Below are 10,543 nucleotides of genomic sequence, written 5' to 3'. Positions count from 1 at the left end.
GAAATTTTTTTTTAACAGAGACAGGGGAAGGACTCTCATTTATTGACTTCTAAATATGTGTCTAGCCCTGAGATAGGCAATTTTAAGAATATGATCATTTTTAAATTCTCATAATAGTTCTGTGAGGAGGTCATTTCACAGATGAGAGAAGAAAGGTTAGTAGAAGTTAGATACCCCCAAGGTCACATAGACCGAAATTCCTGGTCAGTCTTCAAATCTCAAATCCTCGATCTTTCTACTCATAAGATGTTGAGAATCCAGATAAACTTGGCCTACTTGAACTTTGGAGAAGGAGGAAAGGTCTTGCCTTTTTTAGGAAGGGAGGGGAAATCAATCTCTCCCATCCTTTCTTTTCAGTAATGCTAAGGGAGGTGGAAGAAGTTTAAGAGCAGCAAGGGCTCCGTGAAGAAGGCGGGAAGCTTTCAGAGGGCAGGAAGCGGGGCTGGGTAGCCAGCTTTGTCCAATGCCAGGTCCAGCAGAGGTGGAGCTTCTGGCAGAGTCTGTGCATTCGCAACACACCGATACTGCAGAGTCCTGCCTGGTCCTTTCCCCGGACAGAGAGCTGCTTGCATCTCTTGCCCCTCGGCCTCATATAGCCTGAGATACTGGAAGGGGCACCTGGAGGATCAGTAGGCCAGGCAGGAGTTGACAGAGAGAGAGCGCGCGCGCGCGCGCGCGCGCGCGCGTGCGTGCGTGCGTGTGTGTGTGTGTGTGTGTGTTTGTTTGCGGGGTGGGGGGCCGTCTGGTGAGAGGCTTCGGCTCAATAACGTAAGGGGTTGGGCAGCCCACGTGACTCCAGGAGGGCGGAGACCAGCTAGCTGGAGGGAGGACTGACAGGCCGCGGGGAGGGTGCGGGGTAGACAGGGCAATCTGCATAACCGAGGAGCTGTTCCGCAGCAGCGGCTGCCTGCTGCCTTCCTTTGGCGCCACCAGCCAGCATCACAGGAGGCAGGGCCGGGCGCTGTAAGTGCGGACGGCCAGCCATCAACCCCGGCATCCAGGTCATCGCCTCCAGCCCTCCGGTGAGTGAACGTCCCCGTTCGCCGCGGTATGTCCGCCTCCGTGCCCTCTGCATCCCAGCTGGACCCCCGCGCATGGGAATGATTGCCTCTGGTTGAATGAACCAGGGAGCCAGAGCCACCGGGAGGGGGGAAGCAGGAACATGGCGCGGAGGCTGAGGCGCGCCCTCCGGGAAGGGGTCTCCTGTAAGAAGGAAGGAAGCGAGTCGGGGTCTCTCCGGCTCTGGCCCGGAATGTGACCTGGACAGCATGCAGGGTAGGGGGACGCCGGGCTCCAACTCGCAGGGCTACCAGGCGGGGCTGGGACGAATGCAGCTCCGGCGCGGCGGGAGATAGAGGCGAAGGAGGGAGCCGCGAGCTGCGTCCGGGCCCCCCGGGTCTCCACCGACGCCGGGCTCGTCCTGTCCCCCCATGCCTTGCACACACCGGGCTCGCACACCTCGGTTCTCGGCCTCGGAAAGAGTCCATGGAGAGGAAGAGACGCTTTTCCGGCCGAAGCCCGAGGGGAGAGCGGGGACAAACAACGTCTGCCCTTTTACCAGAGAGCAAACTCTTCAAAGGGACTCTAGCTGAGCCCGGTGACCTGACCAGGCCAGTGCGCTCTCAGGAGCATCTGTCCCCAGAGAGCGGTGACATGCCAGGAGCGACGAGGAGGACGTGATGGGTGAAGTGTCCAGGGAAGCTCCCTGGCCAGAGGGGGCAACCCTGGGGAGAGGATTGTCACCTGCACGTAAGACTCCTCTCTTCCCCCATGCCAAAGCACATCAGTGTCCTACGAATCCAGAGGGCCAGAGTAGGGCAGTGTGGCCTTGCGGGACGCAGCCCCCAACCTCCTTCTCGCTCTTGAGTCACCCCCTCCCTCCTCCGCCCCCCCCCCACCACAGGTATTTTGTTTTGTGATTGAACAGTAAGATAGAAGTCGCCAAATGACTAGAAGCGAAGTGAAGTGAAGGCGGAGGAAAGATGCGGGAATGCTGGAACAGTAGAGCTCTCGCCTGTTCCTGGCACTCCCCACCCCACCACCTGTGCCAGACTCGGTTCATTGAGGTCTTGAACTGAGAGGCGCAAAGGAACCGGCTCTTGGGAGGGATTCTCACCGAAGTGGTGGGGCCGGTCACTGGCCAGAGTTGACCAAGAAACACAGAATGATAACCCACCTCCTCTCCCCCCTCCACCCACTCCGACCGGAGCCCCCTCCAGGAAGGGGTCCGGGAGAACGCCAAGCGGCAGGATAGCACCAGTCAGGAGCCTGGACCACAGAGAGGATGGCGGGGAGGGGCGCTGTCCGCGGTGCTGAAAGTTCTCCGAGACAGGGAGATAATCCTGCCAGGGGACTGGCGGCTCACCGCTTGCCAACATTTCTCCAAAGCAGAAACTGCGTTAGAACCACGTAAAGGGGGGCAGGTGGGGCAAGCGACCTAGAGAGATGGGTAAAGGTGCTATGCATTCCCTGGTTCTCTGCCTTCCCCCGGACTCCGCCTGGAAGGAGATTTTCCCCACTCCTGGCTAGAGGAGCAAGGAGCGGCTATCACTCCAGGATCCAGCTTTGCTGTCTTCGAATGGGAAGGAATGTGGCGCCTCGTTCTGTTTTCTCTGCCTGCGCTGTGAATCTTCCTGTTGGTAAAGCGTTGGAAACACAGTTAGGGTTGCTGTTCTGGTAAACACTTCTGTGGCTTTCAAGAACCAGAGAACTGTGAGGCAGCACAAAGGAAGAGGCTTCATCAATGGAGAGACCGGACTTTCTATTCCTGGCCAAAGATTTTTCTGTCTTCAGCACCCTTCTCTCCCCACCACACGTTATTTACAGCTTCTAGATATAGATCTCTAAGCAGCCCAGTGTGTTTCTTTGATGAGTCTTTTACATTATGGGCTAGATGAGCAAGAAACTAAGCCAATTTAGGGAGGCCACGATAAGAGAATATTTACTAAAAACCTACTATCTGCTGAATCATATTATCTCATTTAAGCTTTACAATAGCTGCTAACCATAAGTTTCACCAAGTTAAGAAAACTGAAGTTACGTATCTCAAATCCAGAGCTTGGATTCAAATTCAAGTCTGCTTAACTCTGAAGTGCAAGCTATTTTCATGCCTTCATTTTGGCATTTGGCTTTGGATAGCTGTTACTGGAGAATACAGCAAGAGTCTGTCAAAGGTAGAAGGCCTGCTTTTTTTTTTTTTTTTCACACACACTACTCTCTCTTGCAACCCTTTCCTCTTTAATCTGTTCACCCACCCACTGTCACTCACTCCCACCATACCAACTGCTTTTGTGCATGCTGCTTGAGACACCACTGTTCACACAACTTGGGCTTCAGGATAACAGAAACACATTAGAGGACTAAAACAGCAGGCTTTCCTGAAAGAACAGCAGGGCTTTGGGGAATCTGGAGGATTAGAGCCCACTTGTGCTTTCATATTTAGAATTACACCCTTGAGTTAGAGGGCTGGAATAATCTTCAAAATCATTAAGCATCACTGTTTTACAAAAAGGAGAATTTGGGAACCACAAGATGGTTATTAGTCTAAGTCAGAAAACTGAAAGGTTAGGATTGGAATCCAGTTGACCTGACTCCGAGGCCGGTGCCCTTTCCACTACCCCCATGGTGCCTCAAATATTCTTCCATGCCTTCTTTGATTATCTTTGACAAGAACATCAGCATGAGTGAACTATATTCAGTAATTATAAACACTTAAAATACAAGAAGTCCTCATTCCTACTTTTTCTACCTATTCTTTCCCCTTTGGTCTCACTATTCCAGTGTTGTCTGACCCAGCATAACTGAGATACCTTATACCACCTTCCTATACCACCTTCCTCAGTAACTGTTCTCCCTATAGCAACAAATTGCAAATGGGGAAGATGGTGTGGCATTTCTTCGCTTGCCTTTATGTTGTCTATATTTCCTCTTCTATGATCTATTCTCAACAAATAATTCTGCCAAAATCAGTTACCCTTAGCATCTTCCTATGTTCTCAAAGGTACTTGGAAGAGACCTCAAAAAGATCTAGGCAGAAATAACTGATCATCATAAGTGCTGATATCTATCAAATGCTAGCCCCTATGCTAAGTCCTTTCATAAATCATTTCATTGAATTTTCACAATTCAGTCAAGTAGATAGTTTCATTAGAGACGGTCCTAGAGTTCTAGTCTACTCTAACATACAGTGGGCCTGATACTCTATTCATCTTTGCTTGCTTCTCTTTCAGCCCACAGTAAAATCTCACCTTCATTAATTGGATTTTTATAGCCCTAGTAATCACACCGGCAAAATGTAATTTTTATATTGAATTGGATAGTTCTATCCTGCTCCAATATGTAGAATTTAGAACTTCAAATTCAATTCAAATGGCACTGTCCTGCTGTTTAATCTCTTAATATTTACCACAACATATTCCTCCCATTTGTTATCCTTTACTTAGAGATCCCTTTATGTCTTCCTAGTGCTATTACTGACATTCTGCTTCAAACCCCCTATAGAAGCAATTAAGGCATAACTCATAATTAAATGCATAACTTCTATTATACCCTCACTGGGCGATCCTGCAAGGGTGCTGTTGCTGGGTTGCTCGGCCCCATGAACCATAAGCTTACACTGTCTAGAACCACTCTATCCAATATGGGAGTCATTAGCCACATGAAGTTATTTACATTTTAGTTAGTTAAAATTTACACATTAAAAATTCAGTTCCTTAATCACAATAGCCGTATTTCAAGTGCTCAGTAAAACCATATGTGGCTAATGACTGCCTTATTGGACAGCGCAGACACAGAACACTGCAGAGAGCTCTGTTGGACAGTGTTGCTTTGGAAAGTGCTGAAAACATCCTCACAGCAACTGAGAACGTGAAATTGGGAATAAGGATTTGGGACTCTGTTTTGAAACATTTGCCATGAAAGAAGAAAAAGCTACTTGTGCCTAGGATATCTCCCAAAGCCCAAAGATGCTCAAGACAATAAGGCTAGCAAGGAGAACACGTGTCACTGAAGGAGCTGGTGACCTCTGGAGTTTGCTTCACATAGATTCCATTTTACCATAAAGTAAAGTAAAACGTTCCATTTTACTGTCTTACTGGTTTCCTGAATTCCAACTTAGAAATAACCTAGTGGTTCTTATTCAAAATTCAAATTTATATAAACTTTATATATATATATATCTTATATATGATATATGTATATATTTGTCTTAAGATAGATAGATAAATAGATCTCAACAAAGTCTTAACAAAGGAATGGTAACTTATAAGATACTCTGCCAGAGAAATAGCTGAGATATACTCTTGGCCTGATGCTGGTCAAGCATGCCACTCTCAGCCAGTTGTTGCATATGTAATTTTTATCACTAAACGGGAACTTAGGGAGATTGTCAACTCTGGTCTCTAGCAGATCATGCTGGCTTTAATTATAAATACCATTTTGGGAGGAACCATGGCTTATTCATTTCATGGGAACTGTGTATCTCTTGAAAGGGCTTGGATTTTGCAAGGGAGAAAATATTTTACCTCGGAGCTGAAAAGAGTTTAATTTTCACTGTTTTTAGCTTGAGGGATTTAACTGATTTTACAACCCAAGAAGTAAATAGAACTGACAATGTAGCTTTGAAACTCATGCTGGTAGTATACAATCATTCACTTAATCAATAAAGTAATTGAGAAGTGTCCTATATTAGCACAGAAATGCTGTGGTCAAAGGTGTTGCAACGCCTATAGCCTGGCACATTGTTCATGCCATATACTCATCTAGCCAAGAAATGAGTATTCCCTGCGGCATTTTCCTTCAGCAAATAAAACAGGAGACAAACACAGAACATCAAATCTTACCCTGACAACCACCCTCCTAGCCCCTCTAGGGTCACAGGTAGTGATGGCCAAGACAGACTGCTACTGAGAATTGTGCCTTGCTGTCCTCTTCCAGGGAACAAGGGACACATCAGCCCAAAGGCCTTGCATTTCACTATGATGAGACAATTTCAGAAACTTAATGCTTCAATGGAATTGTGTATGTTCTTTTTCACTTTTACCTTAAAGAGATATTTATTTCCTTGAGAAAGTATTTGATTGGCCTTCATGATTGTTGCAGGCAATTACTCTTATTACTAAATTCATAGGGAGCTTAGCTTAAAATGAAAACACATATATTGATCAGAGGAGAGCTGATGACCATCACAGTCTGGCAGGTCATAGAATATTATCCTTTTCCAGGAATAACTGGGCCTCCCTTTAAAAGTTTTAACTGGTGATTACTGACAAAAATGAAATAAAAATAGATCATTCTATTCCAGCAAGCCAATAAGCAAATGCCTGGAATTAACTGATTCTCATTTGCCAAAGGCAAAATATTCCAGCCCAATAAACTGTCCTACAAATGAGCAAGCTGGTTTCCATGGCCTGTTCATTTTTTAAATTGTTTTTTTCCCTTTGTTTGTTTTTCAAATAATTAGCAAATTAAAAAACAATTGCATCCAGGTGTTTGAACATTCTGATGACAAAATGTTTCTCATAATTGTAAAGACTTGACTGTTCATCAGAGAAAATATTTATACAATATATTATTGTGCCAATATTTTGTAACAATCACACAGCCCAACTTTCTTATTTTGCAAACAGAGAAATCGAGGCTGAGAATGGTCATCCAAGTTAACAGCAGAGGCAGAAGCAAGACTTGAGCCTTCTCTCTCAATCCACTGCTCTTTGCATCTTTTAACATCATGCATCTTTTCATTAGTCATGAAAATTTTTTTTTTATCAATGAGTTTAGCCACCAAACTTTTACCAGAGCTGCTAAGAGTAGGAAAGTGAAGGTATTTGGATTTCAGATTATTTTCCTTGCACCCCCAGGTGAACTACTAGTCAAGGATAATCAACAGGTAGAAATTTCATGGGTAGAACTATGAACGAGAAGAAAAGCATTCAAAACCTCAGAATCTTTGTTGCAAGAATTTAACTCCTCTTACCTTCATCGTCTCCATCTCTAAACCAAGAATTTTGAATTAAATAGTGTTTCAGGTCCTTCCAGCTATAACATTCTATGGTTCTGTGAAATGAGGCCAAAGACTTGAATATACTACCTCATTCAGCCCAAATAATCAAAAATAAATGAAGATTCTTATTTTTACATCATTATTTATTGGAAGCTCTGACATTTCATGCTAGTACTTCACAAAGTAACAACAATAATAACAATGATGATGATCATGATAGCTAATACTCATTACGCTTACTCCGACCCTAAATGTTCGTAATGTTATTATCCCCTTTTTACAGATGAGAAAACTGGATCCCCAAGTAGTTAAATAACCTGCCCAAATTCATCCAGCTAACAAGTTTGTGCTTTTAAGCGCCATGCGACACAGCGTCTTTGAAAACCAGATAACCGGTCTCTCAGATAACCGATGTGCATCATTTTTAGGCCACTTAACACACAAGCCCCTTCTCTGGGGAATTTTTACTTTACCTACATTTTCTGGCTAGAATAGCAATCAAGAGGGTAAATAGCACTTCAGGTCTCTGGTTCTGATGAAACTATATAGGGATCTGCGTTGTCTTTCTGCAAGACGGCTCTTGTCCTTTACCAAGTTAATCCATTGTTTCAGTGGTTCAGTACTGAATGTTGGGCTTTGCATGATGCTTTCCCCAGAATGTATGAATTGCCTGCATTGCCAGAAATGAGTGAATGTTGGTGTAGGATTCAGCACCTTCTATGGCTACAAATGTCAGCCTGTCACATCTTCACTGTTCGGTAGAGTTTTCTGGATTTGCCTCTAGGTTTTTTACTCAGAGTGACAATCTAGACAGCTTTTAAGACAGAGACGGAGAGTTTCCCGAGTGCCATTTCCTGGTGGTGGGCTTCGGTCAAAAGTAAGACTAAAATTTTCAAAATCATGTGTGAAATTCATTTTCTTCTCATTAACCCTACCTCACCAAATTAGTCAAACAGAATATATCACAGCATCTACCTATCTCACTGTGGATTTTAATGTGCACTAAATCTGCTCCTCATATTACAAGAAGGGCCAATGAGACAGCACTTTTAAAAACTCCTTATAAACCATAAAGTCTTTACAAAAGAAAGGAACAGAGTTTTCGTCCTTTCAGTTCTTCTCAGTCAAAAATAACTCTCAAGTTGCTGATATACGGTCCTGAACTAGCGTTGACGGCTAAATCAAAGTCTTTAGGGTTAAGAAGATCTTAGATCTAAGCTGCATGTCTAGAAAATGGGATTTACCATACGGGAGGGCTCCTGGTTTCTTCTAAAATCAAAGGTTCTCAACCTCAGGTGCTATCTCCCTAAAGGGTATTTTGTTTATTGTTACATACACTGGGGGTGGGTGTTACTACTGGCTTTGGTGGACCGGGATCAGGAATGCTGAATATCCTGCACTAGACAGGACAACCCCACACAGCAAAAAAGAATCCTACCTTTAATGCCCATAGCATTTCTCGTCTTCCGCTGAGAAACAGTGCTCAAGGGGAGATGCTGTTCGTGCTTCCTAGTTCCCCAATTGATACAGAGAGAGTTTACTTTTGGTATCCTTCCCCAGGTGAAATCCAGCCATACTCATGTGAAGTCTACAACAGCTCAGAAGCATTACTGGGATTCCAGTAATTTTATCGAGAAGTAAAATATAAGGTCAGAGATCAGTGGTTTTCAAACTGGCCCTGAGAAGTTTATATAAGAAGCCCCTTCCAACTTCTGCAGGTGCAAGAAGTCCCAGTAGGGTAATATGCCCATATTGCAAGGCCCAGACTAAAGGTTGGCATTTGAGGACCCAAAATTAGCGAATACAGTTCTGAAAAACACCACCTTTGCGGTTCACTGGAGAAACACAGGGTTATGCTCTTACTTTATGAGAAGCATGGATCTAGCTAAGCACTGGCACAATCCCTGCCCTCAAGTCACCAACACTCCAGCAGTCAGACATGTAAACTCCCCTAATTATCTGTGCAATGTGACATATGCTATAACATGTTATGAAGGAGCCTCCAAAAAAGAGACAAGGGAACGATTCACTTCCATAGAGAAATTACAATTGAACCATACTTTGAATGATATATAATATTTTCTCATGTGGATAAATGAGAGGAAAGGCTATTGTAGAAATGGGAATAGCATAAGCAAATTCTAGAAGTATGAATGAAAATGATATATGTGCAGACTGATGTGGTTAAGTAGAGACCTGGCTAAGAATGGTGAAAGGTTATACTAGAAAGACTCTGAAGAAACTTTAATACAGCTGAGTGGATGTATTTATCCAGCCTGGAGTTTATCCTTTGAACAGGGTTTTTTATGAATATTTTGGGAATATCATTGAATTCAGGGCTGGTTCATGGCAGATATCAGAATCATGAAATCTAATCTCACAGCTGGAAGGAACCTCAGAAATCATCCTAGCCAGCCTTCTCCCTTCCCTATGTTTTACAGTTGAAGTAATTAAAGCCCAGAGACATTAAGTGACTTGCTCAAGGTCAGCCAGCAAATTAGTGACAGGAGACAGGATAAAGACTAGAGCCTAGTCTATCCTCTTAGTTCATAACATTTTTCCCTGCTCTGTACTGCCTTCAGGAATTTTATTCATCATTGGCACATAATCCAATATAACACACAATGTGATTATTAAGTATTTATGAAGCTCCAAGTTTTCCATAGCTCACTATTAAGATATGGTTCCTTCATAACAACCAAGTGAGAGATCAGATCCTGGGCTGCTTCTACATGAGAATATTCTCTTCAGAAATGCAGACAAGCAGCATAGCCAACACATGGGCATGGCATTCTTCCCCCACCTCACACATACTCCCCGCCTCTTCATTTCAAACTGCCAGAGATTATAGAGGCACAGCCTGAACAGAAGGCATCTTAATCTCTGGTGATTCTGTAAATAATATGCTGCTCATGCTTGCATATAAATGATCACAGCCTCTCTATTTTCTAGATGAGGGAGCCTTCAGAAAGATGAAGTTGCCTGCACACAGAGCATGTCAGAGATAGGATTTCAGGCTCCAGAGCACCATCCCTCTTTGTAGCAGGGTTAAATTTTTCACCCATCTGCACACTCCTAATAATTTATCCAGGCTTATGGTCTTAAATTTCACCTCATAGTCAAGTTAGTCTGTGCATATTTAGGTTCTGAGATTGCTTATTTCCCACGTTCCTTTCTCTGGCCACCTGTCATCCAATATACATCCAATAGAGATCATCTAAACCAATCCACTCAACTTACAAGAGAAGAAACTCTCTCTGAGAGCCAGAGAGGTGAAGCCACTTGCTCAAGGTTGCACAGCTAAAAGCAGCACTGTGAACAGACTAGATTCTCTGGCTCCCAGTCCCAGGCTTTTCCCTCCACACCAAGCCGCTGCTTTCCAACAGTAGGTAACAGAGCATCTTCCCACTCTCCACACCCCCCATTCGTTGACCAACCCCATAAGGATGGATGGAAATGACTGACTGCACTGTGCTCAGATGCTCATTCCAAGACCTTGTTTAGAATACCCACAACTTATTATCGCCCACATTGTATTGATCC

General features: G+C 44.2%; 1 protein-coding gene across 1 annotated transcript in view; it reads left to right on the top strand.

Moving 5' to 3' along the window:
* The first annotated feature begins 815 nt into the window (after positions 1 to 815).
* SLC7A14 (solute carrier family 7 member 14) overlaps positions 816 to 10,543 on the top strand; it is a 120,162-nt gene continuing 110,434 nt past the window's right edge. Inside the window, exon 1 of the mRNA XM_032630792.1 lies at positions 816 to 1,022. The gene's annotated coding sequence lies outside the window, so the exon portion shown is untranslated. The remainder of the gene's footprint in view (positions 1,023 to 10,543) is intronic.

The sequence above is a fragment of the Phocoena sinus genome, chromosome 4 (assembly GCF_008692025.1).
Source record: "Phocoena sinus isolate mPhoSin1 chromosome 4, mPhoSin1.pri, whole genome shotgun sequence".
Taxonomy (NCBI): domain Eukaryota; kingdom Metazoa; phylum Chordata; class Mammalia; order Artiodactyla; family Phocoenidae; genus Phocoena; species Phocoena sinus.
This window is presented reverse-complemented; position numbering and strand designations above follow the sequence as displayed.